Genomic DNA, 21984 nt, shown 5'->3' on the forward strand with positions numbered 1-21984 from the left:
GTCAGTGACACAGAAATGAAGGATCACAGATAGATGTCCCCCATCTACATAACAAGATTACATTATAGAAGAGGCAGGCAGGCTAACAAACAAACAAATAACAACATGAGTTTTTTATTATAAGGGAGTTTTATCTAGAATGCAGTTTGGCACACAGGAAGAACTCCAGAGCCAGGGAATCATTTACAGTTTAGCTAGTATTTGAGCTGAGCCTGGAAGATTTTAACAGTTTGTCAGGAGAGCACTTGGGAGAGGGTATTCTAGTTGGAGAAAAGAGTTTGTGGGAAGGAATGAATGCCTGAGTTAGCAGATATTACAAATGTTTGAGGTTTCCCAGAGGATTACTTATGACTTAATAAGCATGTTAGGTCCTAAGTAACTCATTACATTTGGCTAGAGCAACCAAACCAGGTTTCTGAACTTAAAAGCAATAATTCAGCCCCTAAACCATCATGGCCACCAGCAGAACAGCACCCTGTGCGGCCTTGCTTGAGCATCAGCTGGTGTCTATAGATAACTCTCCTTTGGGGTTCTTGCCAACTGCTGCAAACACCCTCATTTTAAAACTGCTGATGTAGAAATAGGGACACTCTCTTAAAATAAAATAAAAATATGCCCTTCTATCAAAATTTTCTGCTAAAATCATATTGACTAAAAAAATCAAACTGTTTTTTATATCTTTTACATATTTTAGGCAAGGAAGACAATGATATATCAGACTTTTATTTGGATTGTTTAATCTCTCTCTCTTTCTCTCCTTCACACACTCTCTCTCTTTCTCTCCCTCTCTCTTTCCCAACACACACACACACACACACACACACACACACACACACACACTTTTACACTTTCCAGATCATATAAATACTTTTTATGGCACATCAGGTGGTGCTTTGTTCATTTATTCAAAAAAAAATAGAAATGACTGTGAACAATGTTATGTAGTGAAGGGAGGAAGCACAGTAAAAAGAAATATTGCCCCTGCTTTCAAGACATTTGGCTGGGATTCATACGTATGCGGTTTCATATTTTACCCCAGAGAATCTCACATAGGACCAGGTAGTAGACTGCATAAATCATGAATGTCAGATTATCTTCCTTCCTTCCCTCCCTCCCTCCCTCCCTCCCTCCCTCCCTCCCTCCTTCCTTCTTTCCTTCCTTCCTTCCTTCCTTCCTTCCTTCCTTCCTTCCTTCCTTCCTTCCTTCCTTCCTTTTTTTAGCATTACATCATGTAGTATTGTCATAATAGCTTCATAATATAGATTTAAAATGAATTGTGCTAGTAGAAAATAAATATTGCTATGACACTTTGGATGCAAACTAAATCGTTCTATGAGGCAAAAGAAAAAGGAATTTCAAACTTACCATGATCAAATTACTTCTGAATTCTTCAGTTACTGTCCATTTGCTACATGGCTGTTCCTTCTGACATTTGCTCTTTATAGCAGGTACTAAGTTTAAAAGAAAATCTAATGTGAGAAACTCTTAATCAAATTGAGAAAACTCTCAATATTCTTTTCTTTTTAAAAATTGGGAAGGTCCTTCTATAATTTAATTTGCCTTGGTCACCTAGTAGAATGCCAGTTCCTATAGTTTCCCCATTTGAAACTTTTTCTTAGTCATTTTTTATCTGTAACATTATATTAGAAAATTATTTTACAAAATTTTCAATTAAAACTTTTCATCATATTAGCCAAAGAACATGGTATATTGTGTTTAACTAAAGTTTTAAGTGAATATTCAGAAAAAAGGTTTATACTCTTATTCTTGGAGTAGATCAGAGAAATGATACTTATGTTCTCTAGAGAACAAGACCACTGTAAGTTAGCCTTATTCAGGCAATATCCTGTGAGGGGTGCTACGTAGCTAGTTGAATTTCTCAGGGCAGCAAGGGGGAAAATAGGTTTAATCATCAATCTAGCTCTACACAAGATATGTGACTGCTTTTAATATGGTCATGGAAAGTATATATGGCTTTATGCACACATACATGAGAATAAAATATGTGATTTCAGATACCAAATTCTTCTTATTCTTCTCAAAGGAACCAATTTGGAACAGAGAATTATTTCCAGATGCATAGGTCTAAATATTCTTTTGGATCCACTCTTTTATTCATTCATTCAAACACAATTTATTACGGAGATTAGCAATGCATAAGAGAGACAAAATGCTTGCTTTCAGATAACTTACAAACTGGGAGGAAAATGGACCTCAAATAATTAAGAATGTATTGTTTCATTTTAAAGAGCAAACATATAGAGGGATTACAACCAAGCAAAAGTATGTATACAGTTTATAGTAAAAGAGGTCACAATGAGGGTTAATCAATTTAAATAAGAAATAGATTACAGAACTTGCCTTCATTACCTATTTCCTCATATCTTAATTATCAGGTTCATTTAGAGCAAATACATGTTTCCTACAAAAAATTATTTAGTAAAATTTAATTCATACTGAGAGGTAAAAGCATATATTATTCTGTCAGATTCATAGAAAAATATTTCCATAATGGCATAACAAGATTATGCCTCTTTTGTGGTTTTTTTTTCCCTTTCCCCTTATTTCCAACAAATTCTGTGGGCACAGGTATATTAGAAGAAATTTTGATTCCATTTAGTTTTTGAAGAAAGGATTAAACAACATCAAAATCATTGAAGCCATTTAAGAAGCAGATGAATTTGTGTATATTTTTGACTAAAGGACAGAGACTCAGCTAGATCATCTTATAAGACATTATTTTTATGCAACAAGTCTTCAGCAAGTCTCAAGTTGACTGTGCTATAGAAAAAAATTGGTGTAAGTTTGTCATTTGAAAATTACTCTCTCACAAAAATAGTATTTTTAATGAATTATACCCAGATCCACCTAAAAAAGTGTAGTGAAGGCTTAATGTGGGTGAATTATAAAAAAATAATATGACTGCTAATATTATTTATCACTTTTGGCATTGCGCTAAGTGTCTTTACTACTCTGTGAGGTTAGTTTATCATTATTTTTTTTCACAGATGAGGAACTTGTAGTTTAAATAACTCAAATGACTTGGAAGTTAAAGTCAGAATTGGGAATTCATGTCTATCATATGACCCCAAGTCTATGTTTAGCCATTTTATTATACTATATTGTGGTACATGGTTATATTAAAAGCATCAGGAAAAAATATATTATATATTTATTTTATTTCAACAACAAGAAAGCTGGCACTACAGGCACAGATACACTGCTGATAAATTGCTAGGGACATCATTTACCTTAGATTATGCAAGACATGTTTAATAGACTGAACTGAAAAAGCAGGGACCCACTGGAGGGTTATATTAAGGAAATGAGATGTTACTTCTGGGAACAGTGAGGGAAAAGGAAAATAAATTATTAAAGGTGACAAAGTAAAAAATAGTCTGGGTGAAGTAAATCAGAAGTCTGAATGCAGATTACTTGTGAAAAACAAAATAAAATCAAAGATTAAAAGATTTTTGGTGGGGTAAGATTGGAAGAGGAGATGCACAGGAATGCTGAGTGAATGAAATTAGAATGGTGACTGTCAGGGACCATGTGGAAAGAACTTTTAAAAAATAACTCTTGGGAATCAGTATAAATACATAAACATATTTGACGAATGGAGGATTTAAAGAAAATAGGGTTATAAAATAAGAATGCAAAACAAATATATCGTCTTCTCTCTAGTTATCTCCTGTTGGGCTTCTGAAAACAACTATAATGGAGGATTATTGAGTTTATGGTTGAACTAGCTAGCCCCCATTGCTATAGTCCTGTATTTCATTAAAAGGATTTTGGTTGTTTCATAGGATGCACTTAAAGCTATATTGCATGGTCTTTACCATGTTAACACGACATGGAAACATGGGCAATCTAGACCTATGAGTTACACAATATTTTATCCATAATCTGATAATCATTTTCCCACTTCTCTATCTAAAATGAAAGACCAATCAAACTAGAGTAGGTTGCCTAGGGCTGGGGATGGGAGGATGAGAGAATGGAGAGCAGTAGCTATTTGGTAAATGGTTTCTTTTTGGGGTGATAAAAACATTCTAAGAGTATGGTTATAATCACAAAACTCAGTAGACAAACTAAAAACCATTGAGTTATCACTTTACTTGGGCAAACTTTATGGTACATAAATTTTATCTCAATAAAGTTTCTTTTTAAAAAAGAAAAATGAACAATTCTAAATGTTTCAGATCAAATAGTAATGAATTGAAAAGTTAAAGCATTCATCTGATGGTGAATGAATTTGCCTTTTCAAAAGGCTCCTAAGCTCATGACTCTAGGGAGAACATAATTAACGTTAATGGAGAAACGTTCTAAAAAATACAACTGTAATAATTTAAAAAGCTCTTCAGTACTTCTCTGCTCTTAAATGGTCTTGAAATAATTGTCTTAAAGTATAACTATAACCTGCTTTCATGTAATTTTCTCTTAGCATAACAGAGAAATGAAGAGCAAAGGACTCACAGGGAAATTTTCCAACATGATTACAGTTGACCTAGTATTACAGATATGGGTTTTCCCATTCATTTTTCACCAAATTCATTGTTTTCATAAATTTTTCATATAGGATTTCTATAACCTTCTCCCCTCACTCATTATCTACTAAGCTGTCAGCCTTGTGTATAAAGTCCTATTACTGTCCACCATAGAGTTTATGAAATAGGAAAAGAAGGCATGGAGAAGGTAAATATTTAAGCAAGTAGATGATTCAGCCTAGAATTTAATACCTGAAATCTGATCTTTAAAAATGTATGATTTTATCTCTGAGTTTTACCTATTTTATCCTAGATATTAATTTGTGATACACATATCTGCTAATACATATTTTCATTGCAAACTGCTTTATAAGTTGAAATATTTGTATAAAGTGAAACTTGGTTGAATAATTCATTGATCAGGTTTGGGGGCAGTGTGGGGGAATAGAAACTATGTTACCAGACTCTCAAGCCTCTTTATAGTAAACTAGATGCCCAGTGCACAAAATTCATGCACGGGGGGGGGGGTCCCTCAGCCCACCCTGCCCTCTCTCACAGTCTGGGAGCCCTCAGGGTATGTGCTACTGATGGCTTAGGCCCTCTCCCTGTGGGCCTAAGCCGTCAGTAGGCCTCCCTCTGCTGGAGGCAATCTGGCTGATCTGGGGAAGGCGCTGCCTCCATCACCCTGCTGCTGCTGCCACTGCTGGCTGCTACAGCCGCCAAGGTGTTTAAATCAACACAGACTCCAGTTCCTTCACCATGAAAAAATGACAACTTTCTTTAGGCATTTTCAAGATGTCTCTTTCATAGGATATGACCTTTCTTTCTTTCTTTCTTTCTTTCTTTCTCTTTCTTTCTTTCTTTCTTTCTTTCTTTCTTTCTTTCTTTCTTTCTTTCTTTCTTTCTTTCTTCTCCTCACCTGAGGATATTTTTCCATTGATTTTTAGAGAGCGTGGAAGAGAGAGGGAAAGACAGAAATAAACATCAATGTGAGAGGGACACTGCAATTGGTTGTCTCCTGCATGAGCCCTGACCTGGGCCCCGACCAGGGAGGAGCATGCAACCTAGGTACATGCCCTTGACCAAAATCAAACCTGGACCCTGTGGTCGGCAGGCTGAGGCTCTATCCACTGAGCCAAACCGGCTAGGGCAGGATATGACATTTCTTAGCCCCTCCAGCAGCAGACCATCATTTACTCCTCCAGGAGTGAGGTGTAAAAACCCTAGATCACCTTTTTGGATTCTTATTAGGCAAATTACCAAGAACACTGCAAGTAGCATACAGGGAGCTTAGTCAATGAGCGGTCAGAAAAGGTGTTTCCTCTGCAGCTCATGCGCAAAGGTGGGACTGCTGGCTAGTGCCTTCCCTCGGCCGCGAACGGGCCCTCTCCCTCTCCCTCTCCCTCTCCCTTTCCCTCTCCCTCTCCCTCTCCCTCTCCCTCTACCTCCTGTTTACTCTCTAAAAAGCAGTGAAAAAATATCCTCTGGTGAGTATTAAAAAACAAAACACAGAATAACAGGCCTCCTCCTTGGAGATGCTGAATATGTAGGCCTGAGAGAATTCTTGGCTCTGTGAAGATCCCTACATGAATTTTATTAACGATATTTGGAAAATTAGCCTAAGCCACACCAATGATTCAAGTTTGTGCTTTTCTGTGTTCCATGGAAGAATCAAATGATCTTTTGTTTCATTGTGTCAAAACAAAATTTTGCCTGTGTTAAATACATAATTCTTATTCAAATACATAATAGCAGATGCAAAAGTTCTGTTTAACTCAGTGAAGGGACTGGCAGGATGATAATGCTGCTCAAATGAGATTGCCAAAGATGAAAGCCTGAAGTAAAACTGCTAAATTAGATACAATCTGGCTAATGTCCTATAGGACAATAAAACCGTCACTTTTTCAATGGGTGTGTCTTCTAGACAGAAATTAGTTACATCTTTAAAAGCCTAAAAATTCTTTTCATCTTCTCACTTTGCTGATCATTATATGTAACTATCCAGGGCTGTAAAATGTCAAAATATATGGAACTTATTTGACTGTAAATAGTGTGTCAGAGTTATGTGTCAGAGTTATAGAAAAGGAAATGTTCCCTCTGTGGGCCTCTAATGCCCCAGTTATACTGAAAGGACTTGCTGTCAACCTTTTACTCTGGGCCTGTGCTCAGCCTCGGAGTTTTGCCTCTCAGGGCCCACGATTTTCCACGGAGGCTGTGAGCAGGCTCGCCCTCTCCTCTTCCAGCCTGTACTCGGCCGCGGAGGCTGCGGGCCAGCCCCCCCCCACCTCCCGCCCCGTCCCTGTCCATGTCCGCTAAGGGCCTCACCTGCGCATGCAACCTCCTCCTGTCCGGTCGTGACCTGTTACAGCATCCTGGCCTAATTTTCATATTTCTCTATTATATATAGAGAGATATGTAGATAATAATCAGTTTTATTTGTAAGTGGGCACCAACTATATCAGAAGGTAGGTAGACGAAAACACGTTTTTTTGAAACTTTATATTCAACTTGTGCTTAGGCATTACCATATAGCACTACCAATTTGGAGAAAGGCAGTCTGGGCTTGAATCCAAAATACTCTATATATTAGCTGCACAACCTCAGATAAACTGCTCATTTCCTTTAGCCTCACTTTTTTTACAAGGATAATAATTTTACCTGGATGTTTTGTTGTTGCAATTGAATAAAATATTTATCACATTATGGTGCATAATAAATATTTTCTCAATGTTTACTATATACATAGAATTTGATTTGAAATGAAAATTTATCTAAATGTATTTATGATTTAAACATAATTTTCTATTGATTAGCACAAACTTTTTCAGGAAACCTAGATTTAAACCCTGTCTTTCAGATATTCCATTGGAATAGAGAATTTCTTTCTTAGTACCATTGTATTAAAATGGAGTTTTACATACATTACTCCAAATTTTAAGAGAAGTAAGCCTTTACATTACTCCCTAAATACTTTCCAGGATTATATTTGCTTGATAAATTTTATACCAACAAATTAATTAAAGAAAGCCAAAATAGAACTCTAAGAAGTACAGGAATCTGGACTTGACCTCTATCTTCTTACACAGAATATGGTGGAAGTGATACGATGCCAATTATGGGCCTAAACTATAAAAAGACTGACAGTTTACAATTCCTTTATTTTGTAACTTAGCTGCCATTCTGTGAGGAAGCCCAAACAGCCATACAGAGGCCCATGTAGCAGATAATCAAGTTCCTCAACTGACCATCCCACCTAAATTACCAGGTGAAGCCAGACCAATGTTTAATCCAGGTAAAGGACCTTCATACTGATCCTCTGTCCCTCCAGTAAATACTTCTTAAAGCTGAGCTATTGCCTGTAAGCCCTGACTAAATTACAAGAACATTAGCAAATAAATGATAGTTGAATGCCTATTGACTGATGAATAAACGAATGAATGAATAAATAGCTGGTATCATAAGAATTATTTCCTTTCTTATTCTTTTAAGAGAAAAAAACTGTTCTATAACTTGAAAGTGTATATGAATAAGTAAATAAATAATTTTAAGTTTGAAAAAAAGGATACAGTTTGAACAAAAGATCATGTGATGAAAATAGAGAAGCAGGACCTTAAATAATTCTTTGATGCAGATGTTAGGAGAAACTAACTAAAAATAAAGGAACAATAGATCATTTAGAAAAATAAAAGTTAAGTAGAGTTCTCTTTTCCTATTAACAACCCACAAAATATTTTAAGCAATGAACTCTAAATTTCTTGGGATTTCCATGGTCTTTAAAACAACAACAACAAAAACTAGCACCTTATAATTAGCAAAAAGTCTGTGTACTGAGTTATTATAATGTACAGTCATTCCACTAGGTGCATACCACGGTGTGGTGTGAGGCGGGAATAATTAGACACCAGATGGTGATATCAACTCCAATAGAGAATGCCTATGCATTATGCATGAGAAGTGACTTTATTGTTGTTTTTATCCATTTGGTGCCATTATGCTGCTCTTGGACCTCAATCAGTGTCTGAAAAAAAATCTCATTGGATCTGGAATTTTTCTGTTCTGAACAATTTGTAACATCACTTTGTCATATTCTGATCAGTTATCTCCCTATTCAACTTGCAGAATTTCTAAGAGCATATTATTTTCTGGCAGCACCATAGAATTGAGCTTTTTCATTATCCAGAGCATCTGAGCTAACTGGATATAATTCTATGTTTCTGCCAGCAGTATGAAGTTTAAGATTAGTATCTTTGAAAATTGAATCTGATTTTTAATGATTGTAGTGTCACATTTCTGGGCTGAGGTACTTTTAAAATGTCATTAGTAGATATGCTATTAATCATCTCATGTCTTTTGACCACTAAAAATATCTTTTATTTTCATTATAGATGTAACAAATTTGAAAGGAAAAAAGAGATAGAATTTATAGTGATTAGATAGTAGATCTCATTAATTTTATTAATTATTCAATGAAGAGTTCAACAAAATGGTTGTTTATCTTGATTCCTTTTGGAAAATTGCAGTGTTTAAGGAGGTTCCAAAATACTGGTGTGGGAAAAGATTAATCAAAGAACTTATTAGTGTATATACATATATATATATATATATATATATATATATATATATATATATATATATATAATCCATGGACACAGCCAGTGCAGTGAAGGCCTTGGGAGGGGACCAGGTGGAGGGGACCAATGAGGGGGAAATGGGACATCTGTAATATTTTGAACAATAAAGAAAAAAACACTATGCAGATTAATTTTAATAGGTGGTTAAATGGTCCTATAATGTTTAAAAACAAAAGAAAATTTAAAATAATACTGTAGCAGATTCCAAGGACATGATATCTTCTGAATATTAGCTTCATAGTGATTGATTGGTGACACTTAGCTTTGAAATAAGGAAGTTAGTGCTCAATTATCATTATACAGCATTTAAAATGACAATACTCCATTTTATACTTTCATCCATTCAAACTGAAACCTGCAACACACAGTATGCTTTCTATTTACAAAGAGAAGAAAAGAAGAAGAAGAAGAAGAAGAAGAAGAAGAAGAAGAAGAAGAAGAAGAAGAAGAAGAAGAAGGAGAATTAGAAGAGGAGGAGGAGGAGGAAGAAGACGGCTTTTTTTGGTTACAACAAAATGTGAACCTTACATAATATAATTTAATCAAATGCTTTTTTTCAAAACCTTTTATTTTTCAAATTAATGAGCTTTTACAGTAGTAAAGGAGGAAACAGTGTCCCTAGAAAATAAAGCCACCAAAGTGTGCTCATCTGTAAAAGACCATTTACTGCTCACTTACTTATGCACCTGTGAGCTTAAATTTAACATGCTGGAATAATTTTCATCTTTAAACCCAGTATAGATCCAAAGAAAAACCACAACCTAGTAAATTCTTAGGGATTTTCATCCTATCTAATAATAGACAAATATGCAAATTGACCATACCTCCGCCATCCACAAGCCACACTCACAAGCCACGCCCACCATCCAATCAGAGCGAGTATGCAAATTAACCCAAACCAAGATGGCTACAGCCAGAGAGAGCAAGGTTTCCTAGGTAACAGAGGAAGCCAAGCTTTCCGCCTGCCCTTGCCAGGCCTAAGCCTCCACTCAAGCTACAAAGTTTCAATTATAGAAGGTAAACAAATTCAAACAAATGGTGGCAGAATGGAGCTTGAGAGAGCAGGCCAGGGTTGCTGCCTGCAACAGGGGAAGCAAAGCTTTCCGCACACCCTGGCTGGGCCCAGGCCTCCGCTTAAGGCTACAAAGTTTCAATTATAACCCCAATACAAATGGCTGCCGGCCTCGGAGGGAGCCCCAGGCTTGGCTCTGCGTAAGGCTACAAAGTTTCAATTGTTGAAGGAAAATAAATTCCAGATACCAGGGCCTCCGCTTGGGTTGCCAGGGGGCGTGGGCGGCCTGCAAACCACCACAGGCCCCTCGCTCAGGCCGCCCCACACCCCAAGGGAACCCCTACCTGATCCGGGACGCCCTTCAGGGAAAACCAGCTGGCCCCCACCCCTGTACCAGGCCTCTATCCTATCTAATAAAAGAGTAATATGCAGATTGATCATCACTGCAACACACAATATAGCTGCCCCCATGTGGTCAAAGATCCTGCCCCCATGTGGACACAAGATGGCCACCACAAGATGGCCAGCAGGAGAGGGCAGTTGGGAGGCACCTGGCCTGCAAGGGAGGGAAGTTGAGAGGGACCAAGCCTGCAAGGGAGGGCAGTTGGAGGTGATCAACCCTGCAGGAGAGGGCAGTTAGGGGTGACAAGGCTGCAGAGGAGGGAAGTTGGGGGCAAACAGGCTGGCAGTAGAGTGGTTAGGGGGTGATCAGGCTGGTAGGCAGAAGCGATTAGGGGCAATCAGGAAGGAAGGCAGGCAAGCAGTTGGGAGCCAGCAGTCCTGGATTGTGAGAGGGATGTCTGACTGCCCGTTTAGGGATCCGACTGCCCACCTGGGATCGGGCCTAAACGGGCAGTCGGACATCCCTCGAGGGGTCCCATATTGGAGAGAGTACAGGCTGGGATGAGGGACAACCCCCCTCTGTGCACGAATTTCATGCACCGGGCCTCTAGTATGTTTTATAAATGTTGAATAGATTTCATTGGGGTTGAGATATGGGGAGACCATAGTACTGTCTTAATTTTGAGTGGTTAAATATTTTTACTTTTGATCTATTCATTTTTATTATTACTAACACTTCAGTCTCTATTTACATTTTTTCTACTTTTTCCTAAAAATGTCTTTCTGTCCATCTTCCAGTCATAAGCTTCATGGTACCCATAAACTGCAGGCAGGAAACAGTCACTTGCAAAATTTTACAAAGCACACAATAATCACACAAGCTTTGCTCCATGGAGCATCAACATATTATATGTGAATATGTCTAACAGAGAATATTGACTAAGCTTGATTGAGCTCTATTATTCTTTAAATTCATATTATTTACATTATTAAAATTTAAATGATATGTAAATAATTGGACTGATTATACAAAACCAAGGCTTGCTGAACAAACATATATGCTGCCATATGGTAATAGACGTAGATTAAAACAAAAAGAGCACATAAAAAATAGAAAATATTCATTATAGTCAGATGATTTGAAAAGGACTTGATGGGTAATGCATTTCAGGTCAAAGAGTCGTATAAGGCAATCTAAATCAGAGATGCAGGGTATGTGTGAATGGAGCCATGAATGAGAAGAATTTATTTTGCTGAAGTAAACTGGAGCCTTGAAGAGTCATGTGGATTTAGATATATACATTTTTTAAAATCCTCAACCAAGAGGATGTTTTTATTGATTTAGAAAGAGGAAGGAAGATGGAGAGGGGATGGGGAGAGAGAGAGAAAGAGAGAGAGAGAGAGAGAGAGAGAGAGAGAGAGAGAGAGAGAGAGAGGAAAACATCAATTGTTTGCCTCCCATACATGCCCCGACCAGGGATCTCAAAACCACAACCTTGGTGTATGCCCAGACCCAGGAATCAAACCCACCACCTTTTGGTGTACAGGACGACATTTCAACCAACTGATCCACACTGCCCATGGCTATGTATATGCATTCTTATCTCATGATAGAGTCAGACAAGTTTTATTTTATTCTGTCATAATCATACTTCCCTTTTTATGGTGATTTTTTTGTCCTTTACCTGGAACTTTTATTACACAGAATCTTTGCCTTTGAGACATAATAAAATATCACCAACCACACTATTATATTTTAAATAATTGCAAATTTAAAATTACTGCTCTATGTAAATTATAAAAAGTCTAAACAAGGTGATGATCCCTTAAAGTGATGATATTCCTGATATGCCAGATTATAGATAAAAAAACAAACATAAATTGAGTCATTTTTACTTGATGATAGAAAAGAAATAGTATTTTAAAATAAGGGGGGGAAATTAAGTATCTACCTATTTAGGGTATAGGAGAGTATGAATTTATAAAGGTATTTATATATATGTTCCTATATGGTATTGTTTTGAAACAATTTTGTTAATGTGTGTTTTTTGAAAGGGTATTTCTTATTTGTTCACTTGTACTTGTTTCTACACAATGAAAGATTTGAATACTTATCAGAATCATGGTTGGTTGAAACACCTCTAAATTGGTAAGCAATTGCATCCTACCTAATAATAGACAAATATGCAAATTGACCACACCTTCGCTACGCCCAAGCCATGCCCACCAGCCAAGCCACACCCACCAAACAATCAGGACGAATATGCAAATTACCCAACAAAGATGGCGGCTAATTTGCATATCAATACAGCTTAGAAAGAAGCCAAGAGATGCTGAAGGGAGCAAAGCTGCAGAGAAGCAAGCAAGCGGGGGTGGGGGAGGGGGGATGAGAAGGGAGGAGTGGAGGCGGGGCCGGGGGAGAAGGAAGGAGAGCGGGGCGGGCTGGAGGAGAAGGCGGGCTGGGGGACAAGGGAGGAGCGGAGGCAGGGCGGGGTAGAGTGCAGCAGGAAACCCTATTGCAGGATTTTTCCTGCAACGGGAATGCTAGTTGCTAAATAATAAAGGACATGTTTAGTAAACATACATAAGATAGAACTTTCGGTTTACATTCCATAATTTTTTAGAGCATCCAAAGGACACACACACACACGCACACACACAACAAAACAAAACAAAAAAACAGGAAACCACTACCAGATATCTTATTCAGCAAGTTATATACTATATTTAATTTGCTGGTAGTGTATTTAACATTTAAAAAAATAAAGGAGGGAATTAGGCTATTAGCAAGAAGTGTGGCCACTTAAAGGCATTCTACTTTTGTAGTGAGTCTTAGAGGCTTTAACTCCTTAATGGAGACTACTTAATATAGAGCTGATATAATAAATGTGAGATAATATTCTCAGAAGTTCACTAAATTCAACTGTTTCTTTTTTATACAAGAAAACAGATGAGTTAATATATAGCTAAATAATATAGACACTGGTAATTACACAAAATTAGAAACTGAAGCGTTTTATTTTTATGAGAATTGTGACATGTGAAAGCAGATCATTTTGTAAATAAATTTAAAAATCTCAAAAACTTATTTGCTATTTAGAAAACAAATAGGGCATTTCAAGAAAGTCTTTGCCATCATGGGAAATGAAACAGAAATCATAGAAAATATTCACTTTCTACATATTTCTATCAGATGGTTTTTCTTTCTACTATTACCTTTTTAATAACATCATGTAAAATGTAAAATTAGTGAGGGGTTTTGCAATTATTACTCAGTAAACCTAACTTTTTAAAGCCAATTTTGTTTTATTTAATTTTACTTTAACCTCTGGCCGTGAAGCACTGATAACTGATGTTGCTGCTGTGATTGATACATGTTATGAGGCCCCTTCCCTGTAGCATAAAATCTATATTACTTGGTATTAGATCCAAACCTTCCCAAAGACCCTCCTCTGTCAGCCTTTCCAGACTTTTCTTGTACTGTGCCTAATGGATTTTAGGAAGGAACCAGGGACCTCCATACTTTTACAGATGGGGGCATGGTATCCAGAGAAGGGCTTGTCCAAACATTTATTTATGGAAGAATCCTGGACTAAAAGTCAGTATTTTGGAGATAGGGCTAGCTCTTTTTGTTTGTTTGTTTTTAATATATTTTTATTGATTTCAGAGAGGAAGGGAGAGAGAGGGAGGGAGGGAGGGAGAGAGGGAGGGAGGGACGGAGGGAGGCAGGGAGAAAGAAAGAGAGAGAGAGGATACATCAATGATGAGAGAGAATCATTGATTGGCTGCCTCCTACACGCTGCCCACCTACTGGGGATTAAGCCCACAACGCAGGCATGTGCCCTTGACCAGAATCGAATCCAGGACCCTTCAGTCCGCAGGCCGACACTCTATCCACTGAGCCAAACCAGCTAGGGCAGGCCTAGCTCTTTATCAATGCAAAACTCTGACTCATTTAAGTAAGATAAAAAATGGTGGCAAACAATACCCTTTTACTACTGTCCTTAAAATTAAGTATTTAGAAGAAGTCACCAAAATGAAATCTTAATTAGTTATCAGAAAATTTATTTGCGTAGAGCTAGCACATTCTGACTGACCATTTTCTTTAGAAGGTGATAATATCTACGAAGTGTGACTTTCTGTGACTCATAATCAACACTTCGGTAGACACCCAGCTTTAATAATGGAGGCTCATGTATAAAAGAGTAGCCTATCTATGAATCATGTTACTATGGCAATCATTATTTTGTGTGTATTTTCTGACTTACTGTAATTTTTAGAATTTTTACTAAAACATTTCTTCTTCAGGAGTGGCTAAGTCACTTTTCCCCTAAAAATGATATTTTTAGCTAAAAAGACCAATGTATTTCATTGAGTTGCTAAGAATTTGGAATGTGTTAAGAATGCAAACATCTATATTGAAACTTTTAGTTTACAATGTATTGAACCACTTGATAGCCTCTAATAGAGAGCTGGTTGCAATACTTTTTCTTATTTTTAGCTACCTGGAAAAATGTATTTTTTGAAAACTTGAAAAATAAAGGGATAAAATACAATTATAAATTGACAGAGATGCAGACTATGCAGATGGATGTCATAGAGCAGTAAGTGACACTGAGTTGCAGCATACTGTTCGCAGAGAGGTAGATGACAATTCAGATTTTTATATAGATGCTTAACTCAGTGGTGTGCATTTTAATGTTAAAGATGCCATCTGATTTGCTCTGTCATACTGATAGAGATATGATGCAGGGGATTGAAAGTCAAAATTGGTTTCTTTTTCCTATTCTTTGCTGCCTGATGTCCTTGACTCCAAGACTCATTCATTATGGCAAGCACATTTCTAGCGATTTGGACCTTGGAATTTCACTTGCATAGAAAAAAGCTAGTGTCTATAGGGCTAATTTGAATAGCTTAAATATTTTGGATGTTTAGTAATTTTTACAAATTAGGAAATAGTATTATGGTTTAACACTCAAATTGTACTTGACTATACAACCGAAGAATCTCTAGCCTTTGCACACATTGTAGTAGACTCTGCAGAGGTTGCATCCTGCAAGCCTATCTCCACACAGGTCTTAGAAACACTCTACAGCAGTGCAAATTCTGAAACAAAGTTGGAAAGAACATCTGCTGAAGGGTTTATGTAATTTTCCAGTCAATTTGTTCTGTCAGGAAGATAAAGCATTTCATTCATTTGAAAAAAACTGTAGCATTGGATAGATTGGGGGTGGAGCTTAAAAGGCTGTACAAATCGAAGACACCATCTCTATATTTAAAGCAATTCTGTCACACAGAGGGATACGAATGCAGCTGTAGTCTCTTACTAAATTTCTTCTATGTATGATTTTTTCTGATACATAAGTGTATTATTATGCAAGAATATGTATTGTTTTACGGCACTTGAAAACTGCTTGGTAATGCAGTTTAAAGATATTAGATTTTTTTTTTGCAATAATGTTACTCTAGATAGTGTCGGTCAGATACCAAAAGTGTCCCTACTTTTGAGTAACTCATAAGCACTATGTTAGTGTAAATGATTTTCATTTTTCTTTACTATAAATAATTATTAGAAAAATTATTAAATTTACAGAATTAAAAAGGTAATTTTATTTTGATATATTTTACTCACAAACAACATGAAAATATTTTACAATTATCATAAATAATACTAAGGAACAGAAGTGTTAACAGCCCTAACTTTTATTTGTTCTTTTAAGAAGCATGTGCCTCCTATAGTGTAGAGGAGAAGGAAAGACAATTAAGTATGGTCACTATTGGAATACATTGCTCCTCTTATTAACATGAAGAATTTATATAAAACACTAAGAGAAGAACAATTTCTACCTATAGCAAAACTTTACTGCAGCCGATCTCCCTGTGTAAACTAACATTATTTTTTATTTTAATATGCGTTTATTGTTTTCAGAGAGAGGGAAGGAAAGGGAAAGAGAGATAGAAACATCAATGATGACAGAGAATCATTGAATCTCAGCCTCCTGCACGGCCCACACTGGTGATGGAGCCTGCAACCCCGGCATGTGCCCTGACCTGGAATCCAATCATAACTTCCTGGTTCATAGGTTGATACTCAACCACCGAGCCACACCAGCCTGGCTAGAAATTAACATTTAATAATAAATATCTGAGGAAGCATAGCATGCACTACTTTGTTTTAGGCATAAACTCTAAGCTAGAGTTTCCCTATTATCTTGAAATTTTCATATTTATTTTAAATAATTATGAGATACTTCTCCAATTATCTTGAAAATTTCATGGGTTCCTTTTAAACAGGTATGAAGGCCACTTGATTAGCAATGCAATTTGAAATTTCAAAAACTATCAAAACTATTAGAAATGTCTAATATTGTGGCATTATAATATCACAAAATTGTTCTTGAAAGTTGATCATTTCTGATTTTCAAACATGGCCACAAATATTTGTATTAACTTATTTAAGTTTCACTATTCCCTTTACTTATAAAAAATTCATGACTTTTAGTTATGCATAAAATAATTTCATGTTTCAAAAAAGGTATGTTTTTATCATTGTCAAGAATAACAGAACAAGTGTTTACTGAAATTGACTAGGCTTGGGAAGGACTCTGATTTTCCCTAAGTGCGTCTAGTTCTGCAGTGATAGATATTATAGATACTGAGTGCTGCCCTTCCTATGACAATTAAACACTCAGATTGGAAAATGTGCTTCATGGGAAGGGAACCTATTTATCGGTGTATGGAATGTTCGTCAGATGAGTGGCAGGAATGCGTGCCCTCTTGGGTGACTGGTGCACGCTGTGGTGGAACCCCTGGTGCCCTTGCCAGTCATTTGGAAAAGATCGCCAATCAAGAAATGGCCTTTACTTTGACACATTCACAATACCACATGTCAAAGTCAAGGAACAATCAGTATTTTCAGTAAATTAAGGAAGCAAAGTTACAGGGAGGACAAACTATTTTACCCCTTTATCAAAATATAAGACTTAGTCTATTCCTCACTTTTATGTTTCCATTCCTCTGAATAATTTGTCCAATCCACTCTCTTAATTGAATATACTCAAGTTTCAGTTAGTTTGTATATCAGCTTCATTATTTGTCACATTCAGGCATTACATATAGTTGTAAAGTGTTATATTTTAGTTTAACAAATGATTTAAAAAATTAAATTATCATTATTATAGTTGAAATTTCAGTATCACTTTGCATTAAAGTGAATCAAAATTTACTACTTTTAATATATTAATATATCATGAATTTTTAAAAAATATATGTTACACAGAGTTTCCAAACTTTCTGTTTATGGGGCACTTAGTGCCTTAGTATTTGATTTTTATAAGACTCTAGGGGAAAAGATGGTTCTATGGTTCTATTTTCTGGAGCAAACAACTTCATAAGCATTTATATCTTAATAATATTATCTTTAATAAGCATTTATAACCTTAATATGTAGCATTATTATTCTATATAATAATAATGCATTTTATCCTGATGCCATTTGAAAAATAATGTACATAAGATATAGGAAAAAAATCACAGTTCATTTATACATAACCACAATCACTTACAAATGGAAAGTCTGTACCTATTGGGCATTGCCCATTCCTCAATCTTTGGATTATATGGAACACCACCATTCTCATTTCCTTTTTTGCATTGATTTTAGTACTTGCTTTTCTACCTGTCTCTGTCAAAAACCCAGCTTTGTGAGTATATGATGCCATTGAAATAACTGTAGTCTGTCCTAATGTTGAAGCTGTGAACTATATGAAACTAGCCAATCATACAGTATCTGATAGGTGTCAAGTATTTTGTTGTTCTCTAAAATTTAAAATGTCCCATGGCACCCTGGGGCTTCACTACAGTGCTCAAGGGTGTCTTAATGTACAGTGTGGAGACCATGGGCTTATGTTGAAATAGCCATCCCTAAAATGCTCAGGGGATAGTTTGTCCTTGTTCTCTGTTATCTCAGTGGAGGATGCTCAACTAAAACTGCAGGGGAAACTTTCAGAGGGCTCAGTTTCATGGAAATGAAGTTGGTTTCTGGCTTTAGCTGGGGGATTGGGAAGGAGGATCAGATGGGGATACTGGTAGTCTGCCAAATGGACCTTTCCAAGTGACTCTGAGCTTCCTCACAGCATGGCGGCTATATTCCAAAAGATAGGAGGAGAAGCTGCTTACAGAATAGGCCCAGAACTGGCACAGATCATTTCCATCATACTCTATTGGTCATAGAAAGTACAGATGCAATTCAGATGCAGTGGGATGAAGAATTAGACTACACTTTTCAGGAGGGAGTGACAAATGCTTGGCCATCTTTAATCCACCATAGTTGGTATGAAATTTATCAAGTAAACATAATCCTGGCAATACTTTAGGGAGAAAAATAAAAGCTTACTTAATTTAAAATGCATAGTATTGCCCCACTGGTGTGGCTCAGCAGTTGAGCATCAATCCAGAATCCAAGAGGTCGCAGGTTTAATTCTCCCTCAGGGCACATGGCCAGGGTACAGGAGGCAGCTGATGGATGATGATGTTCCTCTCTCATTAATGTTTCTATCTCTCCAACCCTTCCCCTTCCTCTCTCTCTAACAATCAATAAAAATATTTTTAAAATATAAAATGCAGAGGATAGTATGTAAAACTTCATTGTTATAGTATGGTTCTGAAAAAAATAACAACACTATACATAGTGTATTTAAATACAGTGTTTAATTCTAAGTTTCCTGAAAGAGTTTGTGCTAACCAATGTAAAGTTTTAATATATTTTCTGTTTTTGAATAATTAAATGGCACCATTTTACTAGTCAGAGTTCTCTAGATGAATGGAACCAATAAGAGATATAAGAATAATTATCTATAATAATAAAAGCATAAAATGCTAATTAGACCAGATAGCCGAATGACCTTCTGGACGTCATTCCAGATGTTCTTCTGGACTAAGCTGTGGTAGTGGGGGCCGAGGCAGAGGCGGTTAGGGGCAATCAAGCAGGCAGGCAAGCAGTTAGGGGCAATCAGGCATGCATAGTGGTTAGGGGTGTTCAGGCAGGCAGGCGAGTGGTTTAGGGGTGATCAGGCAGGCAGGCGAGTGGTTAGGGGTGATCAGGCAGGCAGGTAAGTGTTAGGAGCGATCAGGCAGGCAGGAGAGTGGTTAGGGGTGATCAGATAGGCAGGCAGGCAAGCGGTTAGGAACCAGCAGTCCTGGATTGAAAGAGGAATGTCTGACTGCCAGTTTAGGTCCGATTCCTGTGGGATGGGGCTTAAACCGGCAGTCAGACATACCCTGAGAGGTCTCAGATTGCGAGAGGATGCAGGCTGAGCTGAGGGACACCCCCCTCTCCGTGCAGGAATTTCATGCACCTAGCCTCTAGTCCTATATAATACTAGCTGCCCATTGCAGGAATACTCCTGCAAGAATAGGGCTTCCTGCAGCCTGAGCGAAGCTCCCTCCCGTCTCTGCTGCCTTGCTCCCTCCCACCCGTCTCTGCTGCCTCGCTCCCTCCCACTCGTCTCCGCTGCCTCGCTCCCTCCCTCCCGTCTCCACTGCCTTGTTCCCACCCTTCTCTGCTGCCTTGCTCCCTCCCATCTCCTCTGCCTCGCTCCCTCCCACCCGTCTCCTCTGCCTCGCTCCCTCCCACCCGTCTCCTCTGCCTCACTCCCTCCCACCCGTCTCCTCTGCCTCGCTCCCTCCCACCCGTCTCCGCTGCCTCGCTCCCTCCCTTCTCCTCTGCCTCGTTCCCTCCCACCCGTCTCCTCTGCCTCACTCCCTCCCTTCTCCTCTGCCTCGCTCCCTCCCTTCTCCTCTGCCTCGTTCCCTCCCACCCGTCTCCGCTGCCTCGCTCCCTCCCTTCTCCTCTGCCTCGCTCCCTCCCACCCGTCTCCGCTGCCTCGCTCCCTCCCACCCGTCTCCTCTGCCTCGCTCCCTCCCACCCGTCTCCGCTGCCTCGCTCCCTCCCTTCTCCTCTGCCTCGTTCCCTCCCACCCGTCTCCTCTGCCTCACTCCCTCCCTTCTCCTCTGCCTCGCTCCCTCCCACCCGTCTCCGCTGCCTCGCTCCCTCCCTTCTCCTCTGCCTCGTTCCCTCCCACCCGTCTCCGCTGCCTCGCTCCCTCCCTTCTCCTCTGCCTCGCTCCCTCCCACCCGTCTCCGCTGCCTCGCTCCCTCCCTTCTCCTCTGCCTCGTTCCCTCCCACCCGTCTCCTCTGCCTCGCTCCCTCCCTTCTCCTCTGCCTCGTTCCCTCCCACCCGTCTCCTCTACCTCGCTCCCTCCCACCTGTCTCCTCTGCCTCGCTCCCTCCCACCCGTCTCCTCTGCCTCGCTCCCTCCCACCCGTCTCCTCTGCCTCGCTCCCTCCCTTCTCCTCTGCCTCGTTCCCTCCCACCCGTCTCCTCTGCCTCGCTCCCTCCCACACATCTCCTCTGCCTCGCTCCCTCCCAACCGTCTCCGCTGCCTCGCTCCCTCCCTTCTCCTCTGCCTCGTTCCCTCCAGTCTCCGCTGCCTTGCTCCCTCCCGTCTCCTCTGCCTCGCTCCCTCCCACCCACCTCCACTGCCTCACCCTCCCACCCGTCTCCTCTGCCTCTCTCCCACCCGTCTCCGCTGCCTCGCTCCCTCCTTTCTATGCTGCCTCGCTCACTCCCTTCTCCCCCGCCCTGCCTGCTTCCCTCTTTTCTCCACCGCCCCGCTTGCTTACTTCTCTGCAGCTTTGATTCCTTCTGCAGTGCTTGGCTTCCTTCTCCACTGTCTTCAGTCTTCACTCTGCGCCTGGATATGCAAGTTAACTGCCATCTTGATTGGGTTAATTTGCATATCGCTCTTGATTGGCTGGTGGGCGTGGCTGGTGGGTGTGGATGGTGGGCGTGGCTTGTTGGTGTAGCGGAGTGATGGTTAATTTGCATATTACTGTTTTATTAGATAGGATAAGCCTAATATGCTAAGTGTCTGGTCATCCAGTTGTCTGTTCAACCAATCAAAGTATAATATGCTAATGATATGTAACACTTTAGACAATTAAAAAAAAATGTCTTTTGGGCCCAAAAGGCATGACTTAGTGGTTGTGCGTCAACCTATGAACCAGAGGGTCTTTGTTTGATTCCGGGTCAGGGCACACGTCCGGGGTTGTGGGCTTGGTCCCCAGTGTGGTGCATGCAAGAGGCAGCTGATAAATGATTCTCTGTCATTTATCAGCTGCCTCAACTGATGTTTCTATCTCTCCTTCTTCCTTCCTCTCTGAAATCAATAAAAATCTATATATATAAAAATCCAGTGTCCATGACAACCATGATGACCAAATGACCGGTCACAGTGAGGTGCATTGAGCACCTCTCGGTCCCCCCTGCTCCAAACCATGAGCGGGGCAGGGCAGGACTGGGAACTGGTGAGCAGGCTAAACAGCTGACCTCTTGGTCCCTGCCCCAGCCTGTAGGCTCCGATGGATCAGCGATGGTGAACGGGGAAATCGGGGTGGGTGGCGGGAGGACTAGGCTGGCTGTCAGGATGTTAGGATCACCAGCTCATCCCTG

The sequence above is a fragment of the Cnephaeus nilssonii genome (assembly GCF_951640355.1).
Source record: "Cnephaeus nilssonii genome assembly, chromosome: 9".
Taxonomy (NCBI): Eukaryota; Metazoa; Chordata; class Mammalia; order Chiroptera; family Vespertilionidae; genus Cnephaeus; species Cnephaeus nilssonii.